Source organism: Cydia strobilella, chromosome 26 (genome assembly GCF_947568885.1).
Source record: "Cydia strobilella chromosome 26, ilCydStro3.1, whole genome shotgun sequence".
Classification (NCBI taxonomy): domain Eukaryota; kingdom Metazoa; phylum Arthropoda; class Insecta; order Lepidoptera; family Tortricidae; genus Cydia; species Cydia strobilella.
Window position 1 is genome coordinate 145447 of NC_086066.1, and position 22354 is coordinate 167800.

The following is a 22354-nucleotide window of genomic DNA, read 5'->3' on the forward strand; positions in this document are numbered from 1 at the left end:
CTTACATCCATGGTTTTAACAAAACTTGTAGTGAAAACATCGTAAAAGTTTAAATGTTGTTTTGTAGAATAAATTATTTTATGTTACATGGACGTTTAAGTTTTGTAAATAAGCGAGTATCCGTAAATATAAATATAAGTATTGTTGTGTTTATTATGTTTTTTCATTTGTCCATTTTACCCTACCAATATCAACCTTTCTGCATTCCGACAAGGATCAAGATGAAACGCCGCGCACGATAGTGGTATCTTTTTAGAGGTTGTGCAATAAAGAGCATTTGCATTGTATTGTCGTTGCGTTTAAAGGGTTAAGGGCCACCACTAAAAGCTGTATCTAACAGACGGGCGAATCGGACCCCGACCTTGGTCCGGTCCGAGGCCTATTCGACCGTGTTGAAGGTCTGCCATACGTCCGTAAAGGACGCAGCTATAAGTTAGAGCGAGAAAGAGATATCCTGACCGGATCAATGTCGCGGTTCTGTGGAGAGACGAAGTGCAGAAAGACCTCGGCGAACTCGGCGCCGCGCGCCGTCGACTGGACAGCCCATTTATAAGAAAACTTAAATCTCTGCACATGCTCTGCACCTACAGACGTCAGATAATGAAACCAGCTGTGACTGTGCTATTGTATTTATTTACGATATTGCTTTTATTGCTTATATTATAAAGTATATACATACCTGTTACCAATTTGACAATATATATTAAGATTCGAACATGGACACTATTTCGGATAATTCGGAATCCGTAGGTCACATATCAAATATAAAATATTAAAAATAAAATTCAATCAACTTTAGAAATTAAAATTACAACATTGTATAATTACAATTAAAATAGAATAGAATAAGATATATAAATAGAAAATAGAATTAAAAATTGATTGATAAAACGAACCTATTAAATTAAAATCTTAAATTAAATTAAGTTTATAATTGAGGCTAACGTGCATGGAGGACCAGTGCTTCAGAAGGCCACTGTCCCACCTACTAGCCACGACGGCCACGACGACACGGCGACGGATCTTCTACACTCATAGGTAGAAGTGTCAAAAGCTAGAAAATCGGTCTCTTGTTATAGAATTTACAAACAATTAAACCTTTTTTCAACGCTCTTGAGTGTTTGAGTGAAACAGATCAAAACATTTTTATCCGATATTTCACTTGCCAGATTTTCAATTATCCGATTTTATTTTTAAACCGTTATTTTCAGAACGATCAAAAATCTAATCTAATGGCTTCACCAGGATGCCTTTTTATTAATTTAAAAATGTAGAAAGATTTAGATTACATTTGTGATCCAAAAATTTTTGAAAGGTTTTTGAACAATAAATAGATAGGGACAATTTGGCAAATGGTGAAAATGGCAAAAGCATCAGAAAACAATTCCGATATGATAACAAAAAATATCTTAAATCTAAAAGAAAGTATTTTTCCCCTCACTAGCTCGGAAAGCCGTCTTTTATCATTTAAAACAAGCGGGGAAAAACGCATTTTATCCACTAGTGGGGAAAGTAATTTGACCTTGGATGGAGCGTGTTTAAGTAGCTTGACAGATAACAAAACGTAAAACGCTCATAATAATGGTTCGTTCGATATTAATTATCATTAGATAAATGATTTGAAAATCTAATAAAAAATACCAGATTTAGCTTTATTTAATGATCTTAAGTCATAAACCTTAAAATTCCATAATAAACGTTTGTTTTTTAATAATTATGTTAAATATAATTCTGAACGCACAAGTTAAGTCGATGCAATTTCAAAACGCATCATTGACATTTCATACGTCAGAAATGTCAACATTGACAACAAAAATTTTGCTTTAAAACTTCTCACGTAAAAGTAGTAGTAGTAGTTTTCGAGAGTTTTTTGTTATAATATCGTAAAAAAATGAGTGATTCCAGTTGATGAAGATGATCTAACGCCTGTGGATGTTGCACTTTCCTCGCTATAGTGAGGGGAAAAGTTTTGTGTTACACACGGGTGCAAATGTATTTTACTTCTCGTGTGTTAAAACACTCGCTACGCTCAGGATTCTCTTTTAGAACCACTCGCTTCGCTCGTGGTTCAACTATAGAATCCTTTCGCTTGCTCGTGTTTCAATTCCACACTCGCGGGTAAAATACAACTTTGCACCCTTGTATAACAAAAACAAATAACTATTTTGGAAAGACGCGCTTATAGCTATTACTTGGTATATACCTAGGTATATTGCTACTACAATTTACAATGACGTACATACTACTTACAGTTATGCTTACATCAGATTTGAGATCAATTCTTACTCTACACTACTGGCTAGAGTATAATAGGCAGATGTTGCGTCTTGAAGACGAGTGAGACGAGCGAAGAGAGATACCCCTACCTACGAAAAAATATTGTATTACCGTTTCACAATTGATCGGAAAACAGTGATACGAGTAAGTATTATACAGGGTGGTCTTGCTACTTTTAATGGTAGCGGGGATTTTATTATATATTTGCAGACCCAAAACTTAGTTTACTAATAAACTTAGTTTATTACACCATGGAAGAAAACCTTACTTATAAACTTATACACTATATATTTCCTACACTACACAAAATTCCTTATTTACTGACTAGATTTCAATAGACTAATTTAAAATTAGTAATTTTACATTTGTTACAAGATACTTTAAATTAATTTAGAAAATTTGTCTAGCAGGTTTACGTACTTAACTAGTTAAAATAGCTTTAAAATGTCAATACACGGAGATTTTAAGAACTATCTTTAATATATTTGGTTATTCTCAGCTGTTACCATCAACTCGTCATAGTAACAGCTGGGAATTTTCTTCTCACCTTTTACAACTAGGTAGTTTCCACCAAAATGGTTATTTTTGTTCATAACTTATAGGCACTAGCCACTTTTACATTATTTACTTTGAGTTCTTAGCTTTAGAAACATCGATTTGAGCGTTTTACATTGACAGCGATAGGAAATCATTTTTGTATACTTAAGTTAAAACGGAAATCTTCGCTCGGTGGATCAGAATAAAAAAGTTAATAAGTATGAATCATAAAAAGTATTTGATTCGTACAAACAGCAACAGTCTTAACTGTCCATCGGTGGACCTTATTGTGATAAGGTTTAAGTTAGAGCTGTCAGTTAACATTGTGGGCGATGGTACAGTCAAAGGCAAAAATATCGATACAGAAAAATCATGTGCTCAAAAATATGTGAACACGACTTTATTGTCTAAGGTGTAAGAGCGTACACATATTTTTGGAACTTTGGGAATGTATATATATTTATGCCCTTGACTGTACACGCTCGCAAACGTTAAAGCTCGCAGCACCTTTAACAATTTTTAAACATTTTGATTTCGTTAAGACACGACCTTGATTTGACTCGCATTGCACCAGCTGTGCAGCAGGTGCAGATCGTATAAAGTCAATATCGTAACCATAACAAATTTTAAATCAGAATATACTGCTACTGCCATGTACCTTCAGCTTTAAGATAATATTTGCATTTACCTAATAAAGAATATTATTATTATTACCTTTGCTTAACCAGCAAAATATGTCACTGTACAGGAATATCTTTCCAATATCACCTTGTACCATATTTTATGCAAATGAAGAATTTTCATTTCATTTCCAACATTTTATAGGTGAAGGTAATACCTATTACAATAGGTACTTACTCAGAAGCATAATCCTGTAACAACAAACACGTCTTCAACTCTTTTGCAATGTTTCGAAGGTTCAAAATAGATTGATGTTTTTATTATTGCGTCGTTTAGTTAAAGTCAACAATATCAGGGGCAATCAGGTAAAAGCGGGTGGGATAGTAATACCGCTATGATTAGCTGTTTTAGGTTAGGGTCGAGACACACTAAAGCCGGCTGGGTAAAATTTATTATTTATTTATTTATTTTTAAAATGTGTCGTTTTCAAGCGAAAGGTATCACATTGTCGCTTACCATAAGGACGCTGTGACAGGTTATTCGTATAAGGATACAAGCAAATTTCGTCGTTATAGTAAGCGACAATGTGGTACCTTTTTCTTGAAAATGTCACAAATATTTATTTTTATTTATTTATTTATTTAGACTTTATTGCACAAACAAAGAGAAATGTACAAATGACGGACTTAATGCCAAATTTGCATTCAAAATGCATTCTCTACCAGTCAACCATTACGTCAAACAGAGACAAATATTGTACTTATAACCAACTCGTCAGCTCTTTATTCATAAAATCTGCGTTACAGTGCCTGTCTGCAATAGCTAAGGAAAACTACGCCATCCTGGTATCCAGACGAGTCTCTAAATAGCCGGTACCTAAACACCGGTTTTGTTTTGGTAGACGCTTCGGCGATGTCCTCGGCTCTACTATCTACAACACTATAACAAGTTGGCTAAGTTTAATAATTAACAGCTCTGTAATAAATGCCGAAAAAGGTATATTTACCTGGCTCTCTTCACTTAACATAGGTTTACTATTAAACGGAGTCTCTTCAAGTGGCATACGTCGTGTTTGAGTTGGTGGAATGTAGATTTCATTTCAAGAAATCAAATTTAAATGACTTATTCGGTCGGAAGCTGACGGACTATATAATATGACATTAATATAGCTTGGGTCAACAAGTTCGATAAGTACATATACATGTTTTTTTTGTAGATTTCATTTTTGGACCAAAATGGCGAATCCATGGGAGTTCGCGAGGTCTACATGATACAGAAAGGAGTGGAAAGTTTCCAAAAAGTTAAAAATATCTCGAAAATTTTAGATTTTTTTACAGGAAACCAATGAAACTTTCATAATGGAAAACTATTAGCAGTATTAGAACAAATTAAATTATTTTCAGAAACCCATAAGCCTTCAGTAAGAAATGCATATACTTGGAAAAAGACGAACTGTGCCGCCGTGACCCAGGTGGCCTAATGGCTCAGGCACCTGCCGCGATAGCAGAGGACGCTAGTTCGATTCACTTTTTCTTGTTATATAACATTTATTTCAGTTTAATAATGGAAAATTTCGATTTTTATACAAAAGAAAAAATATGAAAAATACGAAAATTTTCCATGTGGAAATTTGGCAATTTTGGAAACTTACCGGCGGCACATTAGTACACAGATCCACTATTAATACCTATAATGCCGATTAGCGCCCCCGGTGTGGCGCTGCCCTAAGCTTGCACTATACAAATATTGAATGGTTCGACGTGTCACGTAACAAAACGCCCGGTGTCGATGTTATAAATGATTGTACCGTGAGTTACACAAATACCAATTAAGGTAATAAGTGAATGAGTTTACAAATAGGTAACCAGGGTACGTAGCCAACATGCCAATCGTTTACGCTCCGTAACGAAACGCAACTATCACTGTCGCACTAATATGGAAGAGTGATAGAGACAAAGCGTTTCGTTGTCGTAGCGATAGCGGTTGTCACCTTGGTTAAGCACCCAGTAATGGATGGTATAGAAAGGATCGCAATCTCTTATGGCAGAATTGTTGCAAAAGTGACCGCGTTAAGCTTTAAATAATAGTTCCTAATCTCTCCGGTGGCGCTAGTTAGGCTCTGGGACATGAATATAACATGAACCATATAAGGCAACAAATAAACCGACCAAATTACGTAGGTTGTCTTTGGTAGTATTTCGGTGTATGGTGGCGCCGCCTAATTACTGTTTTTTGATGGACACTTTTCATACATAGAGATTTGGCTCCTTTATACAGTCTCCATGCACCCAGTTCTGTGAGTTAGAGACCAACAAAAAAATAAGGATAATGTTATGATGGTGTAATAACAATTTCATCAAGTTTGGCGTAATATGATCATAATAGGGAATATTACGCGAAACTCTGCGCCACTACCACTATCTGAGGGTCTATCGTGAAACAAGAAAATTTCTTTATCTTACATTTCGGTCACTTGCATATTCGAGCGATAAAGAGGCAGATAGCGAATTTTCGCGTTTCCCGATAGGTCATCTGTAAGCAAAACGCTATGGATGGTATAGAAAGGATCGCAATCTCTTATGGCAGAATTGTTGTAAAAGTGACCGCGTTAAGCTTTAAATAATAGTTCCTAATCTCTCCGGTGGCGCTAGTTAGGCTCTGGGACATGAGTATAACATGAACCATATAAGGCAACAAATAACCCGACCAAATTACGTAGGTTGTTTTTGGTAGTATTTCGGTGTATGGTGGCGCCGCCTAATTACTGTTTTTTGATGGACACTTTTCATACATAGAGATTTGGCTCCTTTATACAGTCTCCATGCAAAACGCCTTGATGCATCAATGTCATATTTTATTATCTCTGAAAACTTGTCAAAAACCTGTTAAAGGTACAGTATATATAAGTTACTCTATTCTATTGGTTTACTAAAAAGTGTTGCACTCTGGTGCAGTACACACCAGAACGGTGGTGGTGGAACATTGCAGTAATATCCCCTATTGTAGGATTGCTGTCAAATAGGATCCCTTATATATGATCATTTCTATGATATGATAGCTTAGTCTAATTGCGGCCTAAGAGCTGTTAAATTTTCATATAAATTCTGCGTAACTTTCTGTAAATTAACCTATAAGTATACAGTACACGCGCCGTGCGCCGCTGTGGGACATTTCACTGGTCGTAGCACTCGTGCGGACAGAGCCTGTAGTCGGGCGCGTGCGTTGCGTGCGGGGCGTGCGTCGTGTGCGGACCCCACTGCGGGTATACGCCGTATAGCTGCGTTAGGACGTCGTATGTGCCTGCAATATAAATAAAAGATGAACACTGTGACATAGTGTTTGTTAATGTTCGACGACCGACGTTTTAATTTACAGTAAAAAAAAATCGTCGTTTGTTTGTCTCATTCTAGGATAATTTCAAATGGGGAGCCTAAGTCAATTTCGTACCACCCGAGTTCCCTAATAGATTTCTCTAGACTAGAATGTTTAAAACTAAAAGACAATTTTTAAAATTTATCAATTAAATTTATTCAAATTAAGCACGTCAATATAAAAATAATAATATCGTCATGTGACAACTAAAACTTACTAATTACTAAAAATATAATTAAACAAAAATCAACCTTATTTAGGTAATAATATGTAAGATATACGTGTCAATCATTATTACTAAAAAAACCGGACAAGTGCGAGTCGGACTCGCCCACCGAAGGTTCCGTACTTTTTAGTATTTGTTGTTGTAGCGGCAACAGAAATACATTATCTGTGAAAATATCAACTGTCTAGCTATCACGGTTCGTGAGATACAGCCTGGTGACAGACAGACAGACGGACAAGTGGTCAGCGGAGTCTTAGTAATAGGGTCCCGTTTTTACCCTTTGGGTACGGAACCCTATAAAACGATAAATAACGCAAAAAGGCGGACTTAATGCCAATGGGACTCTTCTGCAGCTGTTTTTGTCATAGGCGCCATCCGACATCCGATATCGGAAGACGCTTCCGATAAATTCAGCCATGACGGAGCCCCCCGTCAGCTGTCGGACCGATAATATTTGTTTGTGTGCGTGTTTTTTTTTTTTTTTTTATTACGTCGGTGGCAAACAAGCATACGGCCCGCCTGATGTTAAGCAGTCTCCGTAGCCTATGTACGCCTGCAACTCCAGAGGAGTTACATGCGCGTTGCCGACCCTAACACTCCTCTCCCTCGAGCTCTGGCAACCTTACTTACCGGCAGGAACACAACACTATGAGTAGGGTCTAGTGTTATTTGGCTGCGGTTTTCTGTAAGGTGGAGGTACTTCCCCAGTTGGGCTCTGCTCTAGATCTGGAATGACATCCGCTGTCCTGTGCCCCACCACACAAAGCGAGATGTCATTCACAGTGCCCATACCTCTCTTAAAAGTATGTGTGTCTCGTATGTGTAGGTATAATGCTTGTTGTAGTGTGCGTGACCGCTAAAGACAGTGCCCGGGCGCGACCCCTCGGGCCGCGTCCTGACCTATCGGATGTAGGATCCTACATCCGATATCGGATCGGACAATCAGAAAACGCTCTTAGACATGAATCTAGTATAACTGGATCGGTCATGAGGGGCGGGGGGAAATGTCCGAACGGGATAGTCTTACGTATCTTTCAGTAGGAGTAGCAGAGGAAGCGCTGTTATTGTTTGTCCTTGTCACAGTCTCACATTTTTTTAAATTCCCCACCGTAAATTTAGTATGGTTTATGGTGGGCTACAAATCTACTCGACCAATCATATTGTCGCATTGCGTATGTTTTGTCCCTCACGGGCGCACGCGTATAGCTGATCTATGTAATACTAGGTCTATGCTCTAAGGGCGTGGTTACCTGGCGGTGCGGGCGGCGGGCTGCGCGCGCGCGGCGCCGCCATACTGAACAGCGCCTCTGGGTCGCACACGAATTTGTACACGTAGCGCTCGCCTGCCAATATTTAAAAAACTAGCTCATAGCTTATTAACATCGAATCAATCAATCAAAATGTTTATAATAACAGTCACATTAAATGTCAGCCGGCTGCATTACTGCCAGTATTGCAGCGTGAAGTTACTGCAGCAGTAACGCTAGTACAGATTAAATCCGAATTATACCTTTACTCTGACTACCGCTTCTACATTCAACCGTGGAATAGTGCTACGTTCGATTACGGCGCTACGCGCTACGATGGCTACGGACATCGTAGCTGTGTTACTACGTGCTACGATACTGCGCATGAGTAAAAAATAATGAAATTTTGAATTAGCTACTTTACAGTTTTCAAAAAAAGTACTGTAAAATGTGCGCGCTTTTTTGTATATTCATTAAAATTGTTTTTTTAATGAATATACATCGTAATAGTAATTTCGTGATAGTAGTTTGTCATAGTATATGTAAGTATGTACAGGTACCTGCGACCTTCTGCATAATGCCCTTTTCATAATAGTACCGCAGCGATCGCGACAGTTTGTCGTAATTCATGGCCGGACGGTTTTTCTGCGCGCCCCAGCGACGCGCTACCTGCGTTACATAAAATATGGAAGTTCAATATAAAACGTTGTTTCGACTCTGAATGTACTTCTGCACAGTATTTCCTACCATTGCTCTCGCAACCGCAGGCGTCCGTTCCGTAGCGGTGCGCGGCAACTACTATGGCTAGACACCAAAATTGGTGTGGGTCGCATGTACTTGTAGCGACGCGACGAAGTCGCGGATTGAGCCACGCCTGACACCATTGCTAAATGTGAAGGTTAGTTTCTTAACCCACCCATTGCCAAGGCAAAAGATTCCTATCGTTCTAAGAGTAAGTAACTTCAAAGCTTCCAAAAAAATTAAGATAAGATAAGTTACCTCTTCAGGTTCATGCAGCTTGAACTCCAGCCCCCTGCCGGTCCAGGACACGCAGCGGGCCCCCTCCGCCAGTAACGCCACCAGGAACTGCCAGAGCTGCAGCGCCCCCCGGCGGCCGTTGCCGGAACTGTTCCCTGCACGGAAAACTTGTAAATGGGCTAAAATAAAATCATTTGTCATTATCCGTCATATTAATATTTGTGTTTGTTAGAAAGGGACAAAATGAAACATAGATAGATGCTGTTTAATTAAATACGACCCGCCCCGGCTTCGCACGGGTGCAATGATGATGTATAATACATATAAACCTTACTCTTGAATCACTCTATTAAAAAAACCGCATCAAGATCCGTTGCATAGTTTTAAAGATCTAAGCATACATAGGGATACACATACAGCAGGAAGCGACTTTGTTTTATTTCTTTATTTCTTTCTTTCTTTCTTAATTTTATTTTTTCTATATTTCTTTATTGCACCATGGTAATTACAAGATGTTAAAAACATGTAAAAAGTATCTCATGGACCCGGAACGGGTATGGCAGATAAAACTAGGACTAGTGTGCTAATATAAATATTAAATTAATAAAAATTATAATTATTTACATAGTAACATTAGTTGGTACAAATATCGGAATCATTTAAAAAATCGTTTATACTATGTAGTGAAGTGGTAAGTGGCGTACCCGCATGCGTGGTCGAGACCAGCTGCTGCGGCGACGCGGCCTCGGCGCGTGCGCACGACGCTCCCGCCGCGCCTGCGCCTGCGCCAACAGAACATAATAAACGTTGTGGAACAATCTTACATATATCGATCTAGTCCTTCAGTAAGTTAAATAAGGCTGCGTTTCCTCCAGAGCTGTGCAAGAGTGAGTAGCGAGCAATGAGTGGTGAATGGAGTCGGACTCGCCCACCGAGGGTTCCGTATTTTTAGTATTTGTTGTTGTAGCGGCAACAGAAATACATCATCTGTGAACATTTCAGCTGTCTAGCTGTCACGGTTCATGAGACGTGACAGACAGACGGACAGCGGAGTCTTATAGTAATAGCCATCTTGTCCCCGTGCGAGTGTGCCAACTGTGTCCATGAGACGGGGTCCCGTGCGTGCGATCTGCCGACTGTACTGCCCGTGGTGGTGGTGGGTCTCATTGGGTGGGTGGTAGATCCCTCCATTCCTCCATACCCTACACACAGTATGAGCGGCCTTATCCGCCTTGCGGCCGTGAAGGCTGTGTCTGATATACCGGCCATAGTATTCGCTTACCCATCTTGTCCCCGTGCGAGTGTGCCAACTGTGTCCATGAGACGGGGTCCCGTGCGTGCGATCTGCCGACTGTACTGCCCGTGGTGGTGGTGGGTCTCATTGGGTGGGTGGTAGATCCCTCCATTCCTCCATACCCTACACACAGTATGAGCGGCCTTATCCGCCTTGCGGCCGTGAAGGCTGTGTCTGATATACCGGCCATAGTATTCGCTTACCCATCTTGTCCCAGTGCGCGTGCGCCAACTGTGTCCATGAGACGGCGTCCCGTGCGTGCGATCTGCCGACTGTACTGCCCGTGGTGGTGGTGGGTCTCATTGGGTGGGTGGTAGATCCCTCCATTCCTCCATACCCTACACACAGTATGAGCGGCCTTATCCGCCTTGCGGCCGTGAAGGCTGTGTCTGATATACCGGCCATAGTATTCGCTTACCCATCTTGTCCCAGTGCGCGTGCGCCAACTGTGTCCATGAGACGGCGTCCCGTGCGTGCGATCTGCCGACTGTACTGCCCGTGGTGGTGGTGGGTCTCATTGGGTGGGTGGTAGATCCCTCCATTCCTCCATACCCTACACACAGTATGAGCGGCCTTATCCGCCTTGCGGCCGTGAAGGCTGTGTCTGATGTACCGGCCATAGTGTTCGCTTACCCATCTTGTCCCAGTGCGCGTGCGCCGACTGTGACGATGAGACGGTGTTCTCGTCGCTGCCGCGCGCGCCGTCCATGCATTTGTACGGTCTGCAGAACAACCGTGGGGAACAACGTCAAGGAAATTATTTAATCTATGTGGGCTGCCAGTTTTATTCATGGACGAAGAATATATCTAAGGACACTTCGATTTCGCATGCACACATACTTCGGGTTCCTACTTACTTACTTATCTACTTACTGCTGTGGCGCGACGACCCGAAGTGGATCTTGGACTTCGGGTTCCTAAATTCTCGATAATATTTTTTTTTTGTTTAATATTGTTTAAAGTGTAATAATATTGATAGTTTATTATGAAGTGAGCTAACGTGGAAATGAAGACTAATGAAGAATTAAACTTGAAACGTTTTTAACCATTCTTTAGTCAATATCTGGCAATCCCTCGTAGCTAATCTATAAAGTCCAGCTATCATTTTACTAAACAGTTTTATTTAATACTTAGTTTTTAGTCATGTAAGATTTAGAATTGTTAACCCTTTTTGGAAGAACAGTTGCCTCCTAATGTAACTTGAATACTTAAAAAGAGGCACCAGCACGGATATTGTAATTGTATTTAATGTAAACCATGGATGCAAACAATAAATTATGAATTAATTATGAATTATTGAAATGTCACTATGTTACTAAATATTTTTTTATTTTTTTTACTAAAAGCAACACCGAACAACGTAATGCGAGCGCACTTTTGAAATTGGCGAAGTTATCATTAACTTGATAGAAGCCATTTTATAAAAGAACAAGACCATGTATGGCGGGATATATTGCGGGTTCCTAATTTTTAGCCATACATTAAAAATGTATGTTCCAAACTAATAATAACTTTAAGTTTATAAGTTGTCTTATAAGCGAAATTTCTGTAATTTCTTAGACAATAAAATTTCTTTTAACCGAAACATAGAAATTATATCCCTAGAGTTGGTCAAGCTAAGTTGGCAGCGATTTCTCTCATAAAAGTTTGAAGTTTAAAATACCACTTCCACCGTCTGGGCTATCAAAATCGCTGCAAACTTAGCTTGGTCTAACTCTAGCTATATGCGTACTGTGCTGGTCAAAGAGACTATATATATATAGTCGCACGGGCTATATATACGTATTCACGTACTTACTCGAGTCGCTCGTGGTCGGGCAGCAGAGTAGGCATTATTTCTCTCATAGAAGTTTGACGTTTAAAATACCACTTCCACCGTCTGGGCTATCAAAATCGCTGCAAACTCAGCTTGGTCTAACTCTAGCTATCTGCGTACTGTGCTGGTCAAAGAGACTCAAAGAGTCGCACGGGCTATATTCGTAGTTACGTACTTACTCGAGTCGCTCGTGGTCGGGCAGCAGAGGAGGCATTATTTCTCTCATAGAAGTTTGACGTTTAAAATACCACTTCCACCGTCTGGGCTATCAAAATCGCTGCAAACTTAGCTTGGTCTAACTCTAGCTATATGCGTACTGTGCTGGTCAAAGAGACTATATATATATATATATATATAGTCGCACGGGCTATATATACGTATTCACGTACTTACTCGAGTCGCTCGTGGTCGGGCAGCAGAGTAGGCATTATTTCTCTCATAGAAGTTTGACGTTTAAAATACCACTTCCACCGTCTGGGCTATCAAAATCGCTGCAAACTCAGCTTGGTCTAACTCTAGCTATCTGCGTACTGTGCTGGTCAAAGAGACTCAAAGAGTCGCACGGGCTATATTCGTAGTTACGTACTTACTCGAGTCGCTCGTGGTCGGGCAGCAGAGTGGGCACTAAAGTCGTGGCCCCCGCGCCCGGCCCGTACGCGAACCGCTCCTCAGCCTCGCCTTTACATCTGTACACAAATTCACTTTAAAATTAAAATAAAACACACAATAAGCACAATGGAGTTGTTGACTGTATATACCTATACTGTACACAAAATAATAGTACATTATGATACAAGTGTGCTAAGTTGGTCACCACATACGAGGCGATATTGTGCGCGCGAGCTGTAAGCGAGCGCGCAATAAGAAAGCCGATGTGTGTAATGACCAATGCACACGCGTTTCATACGACTTTTTCAACACACTTGCGAGAAAAAAAAGAAACTCATATTAATCAAATTTTAATAGTTTTTACAGTTAGTATTGTGTGTTATTTATTTAATCGTATGGCGATATAGTCACATAGGCAAAAATTATGTACAGTATATTATTTTATAAGGCAACATCCAAGTTTTGCAACCACTGCACAGCATCGGCCGTCAAGTCTAATAGGTCATCCGGGCCACCCGAGTATGCGCGGAGTGGGCACCGCTGGATGATGTGCTCCATGGTCTGGTCCTCGATGCCGCAATCGCACAGCGCAGAGTCACTCCAGCCCCACTTATGCCGGAAGAAGTTGCATCGCCCGTGCCCGGTTCTTAGGCGGTTTAAGCGACACCATAGTTTCCTAGGAAGGTCGGTCCCCTTGCTCATGATAGTCGGATCTATATTCGCGGCCGGGGTACCGTCAGCTTGCTTCATCCATTCTTGTTTCCAGTGCTGCTGTACGTCGAAGGAACTTTGTGTGAGTGTTGCAGCGGCTGTGTATGCCGGGCGACGGGACTTTAGTCTCGCCATAGGCGGGTTGGTAAACTCCTCATGCATTGGGAGAGAAGGGCATGCTCTGATCTTGTTACTTTCTCTTAGCAGCGCCTGTTTCCTTCTCAGATGTGGAGGCGGGATTCGACTAAGCGCCGGAAGCCAGTGGAAAGGTGTAGATTTCACTGTCCCAGTAATGCATCTCATGGTGACATTGAGCTTCGAGTCTACCAATTGCGTGTGTGCACTTTGTAGCCAAATTGGAGCACAGTACTCTGCAGTGGGATAGACGAGTCCCAGAGCCGTTGAACGGAGACATTCCGCAGATGCCCCCCATGAGGTGCCACACAACTTGTGCAGTATGTTGTTCCGGGTCGATACTTTGCGCGAGAGCTTGGTGAGGTGTTCTTTGTAGCTTAGGGTTCTGTCTAAAGTAATGCCCAGGTATGTTGGGAAAGGGTTGTAAGGTATCTTTTCGCCACCCATAGTGACAGTTGGCTCGTGTTTAGCAAGGTGGTTGCTTAGGTGAAAGCAGGACACTTCTGTTTTCCTGGCGCTCGGTATGAGTATTGTGTGTTGCATCTGTCATACTCGTACTGCCGGCCGCCCCTCGCCCCGGCCGCGGGCGGCGGCGGGCGGGCCGGCCGGGCCGCGCACTGCGCAGGCGCGAGGAGCGCGCCGGTGCCCGCCAGTCCGACCAATTAAAAAAGGCTCCCTTTCCATGCATATTATTAGCAATCAGTTACCTTCTTAACTCAGTCGGATAATATAATGAAAAAGCACGAGTGGAATAATACACTGAAAGAGCACGCGTGTTTAATATCTAGGATTATGAGCCAAAAATCGGTGGAATAAAAACGACGTTTTGAGCAAGTGTGTTGAAAAAATAAATTATATCACAGCATGCAAGAAATAAAGCACTGGAAAATTATAAAGGATTTGCCACACTGGATGCGTTCTGCGGTATATATCACAAAACTTACGCGTGCGCGTCAATAAGCGTCTGCGTGTCGCGCGCGTGCGCGTGCGCGTACAGAGGCGGCGCGCGCCGCGGCGGCGCCTCCCTGGCAAACAATAGACCATGAGACAAGGGATAAACTATCGATATCGAAGCGCCTTGGCTAGGCCGCCAGGTCATCAGTTCCTCATATTATTTATATATTTTTTTATTTTTTATTTTTTTTATTATTATTTAATTTCCGATTGGCGTTTGGCTCTTAAATACATAATTATAATACCTGTGTGTGAATGTACAAACGACAGGGTTGAGTGGAGAAAGCGAGGGGAGGCCTTTACCCAGCAGTGGGGCCAGGGCCGGATCTAGGGTACAGCGAGTGGAGCGGCCGCTCTAGGCGCCGGATGGCAAGAGGGGCGCCAAAATGGCAAATAAGAAAAAAAAATAGTTTTAAAAGACGCGAGTGTGTCGCGGGCCCAAAATACGGTTCGTTTTGCTTTTGGGTAAAAAGCTTCAACGAAGGGCGCCAAAATCCGATTTCGCTCAACCCTGATCAAGGACTCGGGCCGGCACTGAGTGGGGCACAAAATACAGCTAAAAAAAGTACCTGTGAGGGCTGTGAGGGTAGTGCAGCCCCCAGGGCAGAGGGCAGCCATGCTGCGCCATGCCGGCGACTGCAGTCGCAGTCGGTGCGCCTGCAGCTGTCTACCCGCCGTCCGCCATCGCCTCCTGCACAAAACGATAGATCCGGAATAAGGTTAAAGGATGACTTACGCTAGGCTAGACCGGGCCGGGCCAGGGCCGAGGCGTCCGACATGTAATTTTCTATGACGGCTGATCAGTGATAACGTGGTGCTTTCTATAGAAAACGAAGCGCCGGAAGCTCCGGCCCGGCCCCGGCCCGGTGTAGCGTCCTTAAAGCAGGTCGTCGGGCGACAAAGTTACTGTTTGTCCGTCTGTCTGAGTCAAGAAATTAAATCGGTTGACTATACCAGCTTTCCGACTAGTCTTGTTACAAATCAAATTATTTTCTCTAGTCAGCGAGCTGCAAGAAAGCTAGTTCAAAGATCAATAACGGACATTGCAAATAAAAGCGACTTCGAAACGGAAAAAGTAGAAAACTCGCCGAGCCCGATTCAGACTAAACAACTTGTCTAATTCGAAAGTTCCACTCATTAACTCTAAGGTTAGCTGGAAGAGATCCCTTATAGGGATGAGTTTGCCTTTGTTCCTAAATTTATGTAAATTTCATGTGAACCTTTTTTGTACAATAAAGTGATTAAATACGTCAGCATCATAAGTATTTGATGTTTAATATTCTTATCAACAAATCATTTTCTCTAATCTCTGGAGTTGCAGGCGTCCATAGGCTACGGAGACTGCTTACCATCAGGCGGGCCGTATGCCGCTGACGTAGTATAAAATTTACATAAAAAAGTGCGATTTGGTGAAGTGCAACTAATGGAGTACAAAATGGAACGCGTTAGCGATTCGTATTCGTATTTCACATTTTGGTGATTTGTCTTCTTGCATAAGTTCGTCGAACATGTAAGGTTCTGTTCCGCTCAGAACCTAGTAGTAGGGAAGAATACTATTATCAGTTATGATGATGGGATCCCTGCGGCATTAAGGGAACTCTTCATATATCTTTTCATTTCTCATGCTCTGAAAGAGAGTCATTGCTGTTCTAAATTCTAAAAGATGTGCAGAAAATGATACGTGTCTGCACTAGAGCATTTTACGTTCGAAGTACGATTTTTTTAATTTTTTTACGATAAGCTATTGAAATTTGAGTTTAAATGGATTTATTATACAATTTTCATTCTGATATTTGACTCCCCATTCCATAGATAACGATACTTTTGCCTAAATTATTAATTGAAAGTACCCTCAAGAATAAAAATGTATACTTAGTCATATTAAACAAAAAAACACATTCATTTTTCTTTTCTCGTATTCGAAATGTAGAGTCATGGAGACTGTATAAAGGAGCCAAATCTCTATGTATGAAAAGTGTCCATCAAAAAACAGTAATTAGGCGGCGCCACCATACACCGAAATACTACCAAAAACAACCTACGTAATTTGGTCGGGTTATTTGTTGCCTTATATGGTTCATGTTATACTCATGTCCCAGAGCCTAACTAGCGCCACCGGAGAGATTAGGAACTATTATTTAAAGCTTAACGCGGTCACTTTTACAACAATTCTGCCATAATAAGAGATTGCGATCCTTTCTATACCATCCATATGTAGAGTGTTTAACTGTTTAGCGTGTCATTTTACAACATATTATTGCTGTGCAGGTGCCTGTACTGGGTGCATAGCCAATAGACCCGCACGGATCGCACAATGCAATAAGCCCTTATTTCCATAGACAACGCGGTTAGAGCCCCTCGCCGCGCCGGAAGCCCATCAGGTCCCGGAAGCTCCGCGCCGACTCGCAAGACGAGTAACACGACTTCGTAAACGGGAATTTCCTGCATTCTTGCACCTCGCTTCATCAAGATTTTTTGATTTATGTGTTAGTTATTATGTAAATTATTTTGATGACATGTCTTAAATTTGTACGCCAAATGGCAAAACATAGTAATAGGTACCAATTCTTTAAGTTGACCGAGCGTTAGCGACCGAAAAGTCTTCGTTTCACCGCATCGCGTTTGATTGTGATGATTCTACCCTGACATAATTTTAAGATCATTGTAACTCTGAATTATTATTATTATTAATTCTTTATTTCAGATAATTATTTTATCCATAGAATTGTTAGTTTGGCTTATGACTACGTTAGTTACTTAACTACTACTAAATTATTTAATTATTTACACTTATTAAATAAAACTATGAAAACGGATTATATCGCGTATATTGAATTTATAATACATCCCGACGTTTCTAACCCTTTACAGCGTTCGTGGTCAACGGGTGACTGTTGACCACGAACGCTGTAAAGGGTTCGAAACGTCGGGATGTATTATAAATTCAATATACGCGATATAATCCGTTTTCATAGTTTTATTTCATGAGTAACTATCGCGGTAACCGAAGGCAATATTATTTACACTTAGTTCAATCCAAAATTTCAGGAAGGAACAATATGACAATAAAGATTTCAATTTCAGCTTGAGTAAAAAATTAAAAATACTAAAAATGCTTTCGTATGTCCGGGTGTTCCTCTGGAGGTCGCATTTGCTGACCAATTCTTCTGAAATTTTGTGAGCGTTCGGTAGTTAGGTAAAATATTTCTGTCGTGTCGTTTTTGCTATTCAAAATAGCGCAAATTGGCCTAAAGGAGTTCAGCGCCAGTAGGGACTATTGTGAGTTCGATGTGATAATTCATCGAAATAAGAATGATTTATTTATTTTTAAGCTTAAAGCCAGGTCTACAGCTCAGAGAGTTAAGGATGACTGACGCTAGACCGGGCCGGGCCCGGGCCGAGGCGTCCGACACGTCATCTTCTATGAGGGCTAATCGGTGTTCACGTGGTGCTTTCCATAGAAAACGAAGCGCCGGAGCTCCGGCCCGGCCCCGGCCCGGTCTAGCGTGAGTCATCATTACTAATTATTATACATCACTGTAACAGTTTTACTTATTTTAACTTTTAACAAGCAGAAATATCTGCGATCGATGCTAGTAAGCTTAGAATAAATTTATACGTGAAAAAATTACTTACTGTCTTGGGTGAGACTTGAACTCACGCAAGCAAAAGACCCATATGGTGGAAAAATTCACTGGTTATGAATACAATCTTGGTGGCTCAGATGGCAATGGCAGAGCGCTGGAGTATCTATGTATCTATCCAGAGGCCGTAAGTTCAAGTCTCACCCAAGACAGTAATTTTTCTAATTTTAAATTTAGTTTTACCTATGTTTAACGAATAAACAGTTTGACTATTGACTATACATCAGCCCATGGTTTTGCTTACCTACTATAAAATTAATTCAATATGGCAATAAGTATTCCACGAATTTTGAATATTAATGAATAGTAGATTCAGTAGCTCGGCAGGTGCGTCGGCACCGGATGTGACAAAAATCGAATTTGTGCGCGCGACAACCGGATATTGCGGCTATCGATCGACGCCGTGTGGAATAGCAATAATATCTATACACTCTGGCGTTTGGGGCTCACAGGTTGATTGAAAAGTCGTTAGAATCCATCTAAGCTAACTTGTCACTGATTTGAATAGAACCAAGTGAGTAAATGTCATTACAAAACAAACTTCATAAATATTTTCATAAAAGTTTGACATTAATGCTCACTTTGTCATTGTTTTGTTCCGACTAGTATTGTCCTGTCACCACCACCAAACGAGCAGCTGACGGATCGCTGGTGGTTAGCGATTACCGCCGCCCATGGGCACCCGCAACACCAGAGTGGGTTGTATGTATATTATATATTGTATATTGTATAAATATATATTCCCTAGAATATACGTCGTGGACCCCCCTTATTATTTCTTTAAACGCAAGAAGGCAACATGAATCGCGAAAGTGCACAAAGAGCACAATCGGGCGTTTTAAAAATGTCAACCGCGTCGCCGTCGCGTCTCGGCTCAATCAGGGATCATTGTCACCATTCAGCACAGTATCTTGACTTAAACTATAGGGTCTAGGCGGACACGACACAGTACGGATTTACGGAAATCGTTTTATCTTCTTTATTCACCATACCGTCATTCGTCCGAATCATGATTTTTATACCGAAACCGAAGCTTCGGTCGTACATAACCCCTAGGTCATCCATTAATTCCGTCACACGGGGCGGGAGGGGGCCAATGTGACATGTTGTGACAAGGGGGAGGGGGACTTACAAACTTTGTGACGTCACTTTAACTTCAACTGTAACCGAAAATTATGGCACATAAAACATGCTTACTTAAATTACTGTTCAATAGGCCAATCTCCATACTACCAACTCTGTCTTGCATGCAATAAAATGCATTGGCTAATCGAGCTTCACTTTTTTTTAAGATATGAAATAAGAATAAAGTTTTTTCGGTTCTTTAAACTCATCTACTTAGTTCGCACGACATTCTTATAAGGTTTATCACGGATTTAGATGAGTTTCCAATCAATCCCAGTAACGTAATGTACATAGGTATTTAGCACTATCATTGATCATGAAATGAAAAATATTGAACATCTTAATAGAGTTGGGGGTCATCCATTAATTTCATCACACGTTTAGAGGGGGGAGGGGGTCAAGAAAATGTGACATGTTGTGACAAGGGGGAGGGGGGAGTCACAAACTTTGTGACGTCACTTTAGTTAAATTATTTATATTCGCTGTACAGTTAAATAACAAGTTTTTGGTAAGATAATCGTTTTTAATCGTTTAATTTTCTTTCCTAATCTGTTTTGGGTTATAAAATTACTAATATTTATTTTGTCAAAAATATTTTTCCCCTCACTAGCTCGGAAAGCCGTCTTTTATCCTTTAAAACAAGCGGGGAAAAACGCATTTTATCCACTAGTGGGGAAAGTAATTTGACCTTGAATGGAGCGTGTTTAAGTAGCTTGACAGATAACAAAACGTAAAACGCTCATAATAATGGTTCGTTCGATATTAATTATCATTAAATAAATGGTTTGAGAATCTAATAAAAAACACCAGATTTAGCTTTATTTAATGATTTTAAGTCATAAACCTTAAAATTCCATAATAAACGTTTGTTTTTTAATAATTATGTTAAATATAATTCTGAACGCACAAGTTAAGTCGATGCAATTTCAAAACGCATCATTGACATTTCATACGTCAGAAATGTCAAGATTTGACAATCTTACTTAATACAAAATTACTTAAAAACTTCTCACGTAAAAGCACAGAATTTCCAGAGTTTTTTGTTATAATATCGTAAAAAAATGAGTGATTCCAGTTGATGAAGATGATCTAACGCCTGTGGATGTTGCACTTTCCTCGCTATAGTGAGGGGAAAAGTTTTGTGTTACACACGGGTGCAAATGTATTTTACTTCTCGTGTGTTAAAACACTCGCTACGCTCAGGATTCTATTTTAGAACCACTCGCTTCGCTCGTGGTTCAACTATAGAATCCTTTCGCTTGCTCGTGTTTCAATTCCACACTCGCGGGTAAAATACAACTTTGCACCCTTGTATAACAAATAACTATTAATACAATATTCACAATACTTAATTCGGTTTGCCGATTTCATTGAAAAAATGTGACGTCACACCGGGGGGGCAGGGGTTTGCCAAATGTGACCAAGTGTGACAAGGAGAAGGGGGAGGAAGGGTCAATCAATCAATCTTTATGGAGAATGGGTCCATCGATACTGTCGATGATTTCGCCAACGTCAAAGTGGGATCCACGTGGGATCGAGTTATATTTCTTCAATCTTGATGTAAATCAGCCAGTGTACGGTAAAAGTATAAATAATACAATTATGGCCTCTAGGGCTCTATCCAGATACGGTTAGAGGTAGAAATACCAAATGCTCTTAGAGCACGACGTTGTTCGGTAGTTGTAATATTATGAGCTCTTGTATAGCGATAGCGACTATACAAGGGCCACGTGGAGCTACTTGGCGTTGACGCCAAAACGGTGGATAAACTCGTATCTAGATTAATTCTTCATTATCCGCACACGTCTTCATTAGTTTACTGCATAATACGCTATCAGTATTACACTTCAAACAACGTTAATGAGCAAAAACAAAAAATTAATTCCGACTCGATGTCGCCAAGATGGCGGTCGTCAAGCAACTCCGGGGGAGGGGTCAAAAAACCTCTAAATTAGTGTGACGTAATTAATGGATGAACCTTGGTAGAGTTAGAGTACTGGAAAATATACACCGTATCGCCGCGGGGCGGCACGCACTCATAATAAGATTGTGAAAATTGTATATTTGCGATTTGCTTCACATTATGGGGTCCGACGAACCGCGGATTTTGATATGAAGTGACAGACAGCGGATTCTAATAATAAATAAACAAACAGACCCACAAATATCTATAAAATTTGATGATTGAAAAAGTCAATCGCCCGATATAATGCATAAGAACTGTCAACATAATAAATTTACAAGACCGAATAAAGAAACGGCGTGCTGTGTGCAAGCATAGGTAGTTAGGTACATTTTTATTTCAGATCCATATTTTGTTAGTTAATCAGAAAACTTACATCCTATATTCGTACTTACATAAAAACATATTTACAAACCATACACAACCATCACTTCACTATGCCATCACTTCTTCCCGTACTTTTTACCGAATTAAAATATTGTTCCTTCCTCCGAAAAATATCCCCGCTTCTTCGCCCGTCGCATAAATAGGGTCTGATTGTGATAACAATGAACACAAGCGTGTTCGCTCGATGCGGGGTTGATTGGAGATTATTGAGTGAAAACAGCCCAAGGCGAATCATTCTTCATTCTAATTTTTATTAACATAAATTTTATTACAAAACCGTATTTTTTTTGTATTCGGGCCAAATGTAGTCGGTATTCTATGCCGTGTTGTCCTAGAGAAGGTCGAATTATATTTTTTAATACAGTTGCTCAAAAAGTGCTACTTTTCGTGGCTGTTTAGCGTGCGGAAAGTTGGTTTTCGCGAACGAGTGCTTTTTACTTTTCCATTTTTTTTAAATT